The sequence below is a fragment of the Oryctolagus cuniculus genome, chromosome 5 (genome assembly GCF_051225735.1).
Source record: "Oryctolagus cuniculus isolate XC-2025 breed Fujian yellow rabbit chromosome 5, ASM5122573v1, whole genome shotgun sequence".
Classification (NCBI taxonomy): domain Eukaryota; kingdom Metazoa; phylum Chordata; class Mammalia; order Lagomorpha; family Leporidae; genus Oryctolagus; species Oryctolagus cuniculus.
The window spans coordinates 167,477,096-167,484,316 of record NC_142871.1 but is presented as its reverse complement, the minus strand read 5'-3'; the positions used below and the strand labels follow the sequence as shown (position 1 = coordinate 167,484,316).

The 7,221-nt window shown below is 53.9% G+C and overlaps 1 long non-coding RNA gene across 1 annotated transcript; it reads right to left on the bottom strand.

Annotated features, from left to right (window-relative positions):
- Positions 1-676: 676 nt before the first annotated feature.
- On the bottom strand, positions 677-6,303 carry LOC149126859 (uncharacterized). Its single transcript, XR_016234380.1, has 3 exons — positions 6,069-6,303; positions 4,229-4,464; positions 677-2,248 (listed from the first exon to the last, which is right to left on the bottom strand). It is a non-coding gene; the product is annotated as an uncharacterized LOC149126859 (long non-coding RNA).
- Positions 6,304-7,221: the final 918 nt, after the last annotated feature.

Below are 7,221 nucleotides of genomic sequence, written 5' to 3'. Positions count from 1 at the left end.
ACCAACCCCAGGAAAAAAGCATAGCAGAAAAATCTAGATCGTATCTTTAAAGTATGAATTTTTTTTGGCCCCTAAATAGCAAGCTGAATTTCCAGATAGCTCAGAGCTTGCAAAAGAAACCTGGACCTTTTAGAATATTTTACAATGTTGCTATTCACACAGAAAATATTTAAATCATCACCATGGGCAGTGGCTGATGAAATACTTGTGAAATTCCCCAAAAAGAAGGGGATCTGTGCTTCGATTGCCTTAAGTTAAGATGACATATTCCGTGAGCAAGCGTGTTTATGTTTGATTATTCCGACTGCTTACTTTTGATACATAAATTCAGAATTTAGGTTCTGTGGGAGCCAGAAGCTCGTCCACAGACTGGGTGAGGGCCTGGCAGCGGGCGCCGAGCCTACGATCCGTCCTGGAGGAAGTCTGCGTTCCCCAGGACATTCCTGAAAACGTCAAGCACTCACTTAAGTCCAGGAGCCTCGCTGAGCTGAGAGAAAGTCACAGGCACCGTGGAAGCGGCTGGAGCGCGAGGCCCGGGGAGGCGAATTCCTTCTGGTATTTTCCACTCCCGAGCGTATCGTCTTAAAACCTTTGCTCTTGCTAGTTCTTCGTGAATGGAAGAATCCTGGTGTTCCCCACTCCCACACGCTCGCCCGTGGGAAGGAGGAATAGTGCGTTTTTTTTTTTTTTTAATAAAGCTACTTTGAGCTTCTTTCAAGGAAACTGGTTCATGAAAATTACCTTCAGTAAATAGAGATTTGTAATCGTGTCCTTTAGTAAAATGCTCTAGAGGTGTCCAGAGCCTTGGAGAGCAGATCTACCCCCAAAGAGCCGGATAGAGACTTCGAGGAAGCCGGCATGTGACTTTGTGGTGCGTTTTGCTTCGTAAAGCTTAAGTGCCTGATAAATACAAGCGTCTGTCTGAAGAAAGTGTTGTTTTTAAATTAAATGTTCATTGATTGACTTGTTATGTAGAAGGCAAAGCTACGGAGAGAAGGGAGAAAGATAATCTTCCACCCACTGGCTCACTGTCCGAATGACCGTCGCTAGATCAGTCCAACACCAGGGCCAGGGGCTCCATGCTGCTCTCCCAGGTACTTGGACCACTTCTGCTGCTTTCCCAGACACATTAGCAGGGAGCTGGATCAGACGTGGACTAGCAGGGACTCGAACCAGCACTTTTATATAGGATGCCAGCATCGCCTCTGTTGGCTTAACCCACTGCGCACCATGATGGCCCAGACAGGGGTGTTTCCTAATGAGGTTATAAACAGCTCAGTTCTGGGCTTTTGGCCCCGTGGCTGAGGTACCAGTTAAGATGTCCACGTCCCTAAGTGCCTGGGCTCAAGTCCCACCTCTGGGTCCCAAGTCCAGCTTCCTGCCAGTGGGTGCCCTGGGAGGCCACGGTGACGGCTCAGCCACTTCCTGCCACCCACACGGGAGCCCTGGAATGAGTTCCCAGCTCCGACTTTTGGCACTCAGCCGATGTGGGCAGGGAACCAGCAAATGAGAATTCTCTCTTTGTCTTCGTCTCTCAAAAAAAAAATCTTTTTTTAAGTAGCACAGTTCAGAAAAGCCAAGTCGCAACACGCAGAACAAGGAATGTGCAAAGTCCCACCGAGCGCACTGTAGCAGTGGGGTGCTCGTCCCGTTGTAGAAACGGGTGACCGCGGGCCAGAGGACCCCGCCACGTGGAGAGAAAGGCTGGCCCCCGGCACTGCACACCCCCGCGGCCTGGCGAAGTGTGAGTTCCCAAGAGCAGGACCCACCCATGTGCAGACGGAGGTGGTCTCTTCCGCCTGGTGGGCTCCTAGTCACTGGTCTTCAAGTGCCTTCTCTTTGCTGCTGAAATAAATGCACCCAGCACCCCTGGGCCACGCTGCCTGTGTACAAGCCTTTGGGCCCGTGCCTGGGAGTCCGTTCACACCCCGTGCGGCACCGCCACCGCCTCGGAGAACTGGCACTCGGGGAACTCAGAACTCCTCACGCCCCCCTCCATGGCCCCTGGCCGCCCCCGTCCGTGAACATGACTCCTCCAGGTGCCTCTTAAGAAACAAATCAGATGGTGTCTGTCCCTTTGAGGCTTATCGCTCTGAGCACCGTGTCCCTGGGTCTCACTCGTGTTGCAGCGTGGGTCAGACCCTCCTTCCTGTGCAAGGCTGAATCAGTGGGCCACGTTCTGTTTACCTGTTCCCCAGCTGATGGGCACTAGGGGCCCTCTTCCTCCCAGCCGTTGTGATTGGAGCTCCTATGAACATAGGTGGGAGAACGTCTATTTGAGTTCCTGCTTCCGGTTTTGGAGGGCTATAGCCCACGTGGCCTGCTGGACCTGGTGATTCCGTGCCCAGTTCCTCCAAGGAAACGCTGCGCCGTCCCCCACCGGGGGGCCCTTGACCTTCCCGGCATCTGCTCCCCACATCCTCCCCAACATTCGCGATTTTCTGTTTTGCCATCCGGAGGGGTGTGAGCTGTCTTGACTTACGTGACAATGACACCCTCTGGCCAGGGCTGTGTAGCAGAGTGAGTCTCTTGGTTGGGGGAGTGAGTCAGCAGCTACCCAGTGCAGGCCCAGGATGTGACCCAGCCTCCCCAGGGACTCTCCATTGCTCCTGTCTGTCTGTCTCCCCAGCCACCCCCACCCCAGTCCTCACCACCAGGCAGGAGATTGGGAGCTGGAAGAGAGAGCACCCCAGACTTTGGGGAACCTCGGGGGCTGTGGGAGCCAGCGCCTGGGTGGCATGCTGGGGACTCGCAGCCGGGCTGGACCGCACGGCTGCGACACCAGCCCTCATCGGCCTCCCGGGCCAGGCTGCCCAGGCCCCGGGGGCCATCCCGACCGGGAGGGGCTGCGCGCCCAAGTGTGGCCACACAGCGGAGCCTGGGAACCGGGAAGAGCCCCAGATTATAAGGAAACAAGACCCTGATGGACGCAAATGACCAGTGGGAAGCCACCGTAGCCCTCCCCAGGTCTGGGAATGAGCTGGGAGAGGAAACCACCTAAATATAGCCTGCCTGGAGCGGCCACCCTCACTCCCCTGCGGCGCTGCCTGTGAGGGGGGCAGACGGGAGCACAGCGGCTCCCCACCGGGCCTTCGCGTCGCTGCCCCTGATTGCACTGGAACTGATGTGTAGCACAGGTGCCCAGGACTAACAGGCCGGACCACCGCTGTGGGTGGAAGATACGCACGGCTTCCCAGGGCGCTTAGTCACCTGCCCGAGGGTGGTGCCTGAGGACTGAAAAGAGGGACTGCCTCTGTCTACACCCCAGTTCCTCCTGGAAACGCGACGTGGGACCCCTGCACTCGCCAAACAAGAGCAGGTACGGGGTCAGCGCTGCGCCGTGGTGGGCTGAGCCTCTGCCTGCGGCACCAGCATCCCGCGTGGGCACCGCACCGATGCCTCTTGCCTACCTTCCTCAACACACACATAATCACACAGCACACACACACACACACTGTTTATAATACATCACACACCATTCATGCACACACACACACTGTTATAATACATCACACACCATTCATACACACACACACACACTGTTTGTAATACATCACACACCATTCATACACACACACACACACTGTTATAATATATCACACACCATTCATACACACACACACACCACACCGTTCAAACACACACTGTACATAACACTTCACACGCACACACTATACACACCTTACCATTCACACACACACTGTGCATAACTCACACATCCCACACAATCTACTCACATCCCATATGATTCACACACACACCCACATACCACACCATCCACACACACCAGGCCATTCACACGCACACTGTACGTAACACATCACACACTATTCACAGACATACACACACATCCCACGGGATTCGCACACACACCACACAACTACACACATCCACACGCACACACTGTACACATCACACACCGTTCACAGACATAACACACATGCCACGGGATTCACACACACATACCTACTGCATAACCACACACCATTCACACGCACACACTGTGCATATCACACACGCTGCATGTGCACAGACACATTATACACCCCACTCAAACACCACATACATCACGCAACACACATAGATACCACACACACATACCATGTAACCCCATACCACACAACATTCTTCCCCCCACCAACACACACACCACTCATACCGTTCACACCCCCAACATACACCATTCAAAACCAGCATTTGGCACAGTGGTTAAGCACACGTGAGTTACCTGCATCCACACCAGAGTGACGGGTGCAAGTCCTGGCTTCGACCCGGCTTCCTATTAACACAGATCCTGGGAGGCAGCGGTGTCGGCTCAGGGATCGAGCTGCTGTCACGCACCTGGGAGACAGGCACCGAGTTCCAGGCTCCCGAATCCGGCCTGATCCAGACTGGCTGTTGCAGGCATCTGAGGCGTGACCCAGCAGATGGAAGATCTCTCTCTCTCCATTTGTCTACTGCTCCCTTTCAAATAAAACAAAATAATTTTTAAGAAGTCCTCTCTTAAGAGATTTATTGAAATATTTACAGTATCAAAAAGAAATGCCACACAGCACTCACACACACACACACATCACAGACTGTGTACACTGCTCAACTACATACATGCCGCACATGCACACTACACATGCTAGTCACACACACACACCCATCACACACAACACTCCTAGACGCATACAATCCACACACACCACTCAGCACATGTACACCATGTGTGCATACCTCCCGCACACCAGCACGCGTGCACACGGGACCAGGACACCACTACGATTCCCTCTCTCCCCTCGAGTCCTAACAAGTTGCTTCTGTTTTGGCCTTTTAAATGTCTTTTCTTTCCCGAGGCCTCTTCCTTAACACCTCTCCTAAAAATAAACCTATAACCTTGTTTATTTCAGGGAAATCCTTTTTAAAAAATGCAGGGAACTCGACAAGGTCACAGGCAGGACAAGCGCCTGACAAGTTCGTCAAGAAAGGCAGAAAACGCCATTCGCCAGGGTCCAGCACTTTTGATCGCCTCTCCTGGGGGATTGGAGCGCTCCCTGCCCCTGGCTCCCAGCTGGGTTTCCCAAGGTCCGACTAGCAGGCTGATGGCTTCTGGTCTTTGAACTCCTTCCTGCAGGTGGACTTACACACACACACACACACTCACACTCACACTCACACACTCCTACACACTCTCACATACACTCACTCTCACACACTCACACACATACTCATATGCACACACTCACACACTCACACACACTCATATACTCACTCTCACACACTCACATACACACTCACTCACACACACATTCACACACATACTCATATGCACACACTCTCTCACACACTCACATACACACTCACACACATACTCATATGCACACACTCACACACTCTCACATACACACACTCTCACATACACTCACACTCACACACACTCACTCATACACACTCTCACACACTCACATACACACACCCCCACCCCGTCCCCTCCCAGCATCCTGCAGGGGCCTCGTGTGGCGGAGGTGCCTGGCCAGCCTCTCCCCTGCAGGCGTTAGCAGGCCTCACTGCCCCAGGCGCTGAACGCTCGGCTCAGAGACACTCCAGGGGCTAGCACGGTGGCTCAGCAGGCTAAGCCACTGCACCCGACGCCAGCATCACCAGCACTGACTCAATTCCTGGCTGTTCCGCTTCCAGCCCGCCTCCCTGCTGGTGCACCTGGGAATGCCCCTGTGTCGGGGGGGGGGGGGGGGAGAATGAGCAGAACGGATGGAGCCAGCTGGTCCCCTCGGTTAGGCGCAGACCCAACCTCGAGGCTGTCGGGTGGTGTCTGTGTGGGACTTCTTTTGCAAGCCCAGCCTGACTACAAGTGCTCTCTGGGAAAAGCAGCCCGAGGAAGCAGGGGACCTGGAGCGCAAGTCAGCAGAGGCTGCTGTTGGCCTGGCTGCTGCGGGGGCCCTGGGCCCAGCTCCCGCTGGGTGTCGCTAGGAACTGGGAGGAATCTCCGAATCCCCTTTCCAGAGGACGGGAAGGTGGATGCCCCCTCCCGCTGGGGGAGGGTCCCTACACCGGGCCGCAGGCACCTGGCAGAGCTGCTGTCCGAGGCACGGAAATCGAAGGGGCTGAAGCTGTGGTGCTGGCGATGACAATTTTCTGACCGAAGGAGCGAGATTGCGCCCGCGTTGTGCTCATCCTGAGACTCAGGCTGAGCCATCGCACAGACAGACGTGTGGAGGAGGTTGCACGGCTTGACCTTGATGCTGTTGCAGTTCCCCCAAGGCGAGCCAGGGGCGCACTTCCTGCCCTCGTGCCTTGCACCTGCAATGGAGACCACTTATCTAAGTGGAGGACAATCGGATACCCCAGCCTTCTTCCGGGGGTAGGTACGCCTAATACGCACGTGTGTGCTCAGAGCTCCTGCCCCGTGGCCTGGGGGATAATATGAGCTTTCTGAATTGTTCGCTGGAGACAGGGAGTGATCAACATGTCTCTGCCACATTTGAAATATCAGCTGACTGTGCCCCACCTGCTCCGGGGGGTCATTCCAGTCATTCCGCCTGGAGCTTTGAGTGAATGTCTCTAATTCTCCAAGAAGCTCCCATCCGGGAAGAAAACTGTCGCTGTCCCAAAGCGGGAGAAGCATCCCCCTCCCCCCAGGCCGAGCAGCTCAGAGAGGGGAAATCAGGGGGCGAGAGGAGGAATCTCAGATAAGCTCTTAATAACGAAAACCTTTTATTAACGGGGGTGTTTCCCTCTCTCAAAAATGTCCAGGATCTGGCCGAACACTTTGGGTAACTACGAGGCCAGCCTCTCCCCAGAGTGTATTTGACACTCCATAAAAACCTGCACTAATTTAAACAATTCCAGAATGGCTGACAAATATGAACAAAGCTTGAGACCAGAAGTGAAAGCAAAGAAGTAATGGAACACTTTCATTTTAAAACACAGATGACTGATAAAAGGACCTAGTAGGGTAGCTCACGGGCGTGTTTGCAATGAGTAATTATCTGCGAAGCACTGACCCAGCCTAGGAGAAGCCCGGGATGTTGCGTTATCCCATATGTGCTTCCTTCTCTTGCACTTGGAATTGTGGACTTTCGTGTCAGGTGCAAGGCAGTCTGCAGAAATCCCTAGTTGCTGAGTGTGAGTGTTTGTGTGAGTGTGTGTGCATGTGTGTATGAGTGTGTACATGTGTGCATGTGTGTGTTTGTGTATTGTGTGTGTGAGTGTATATGT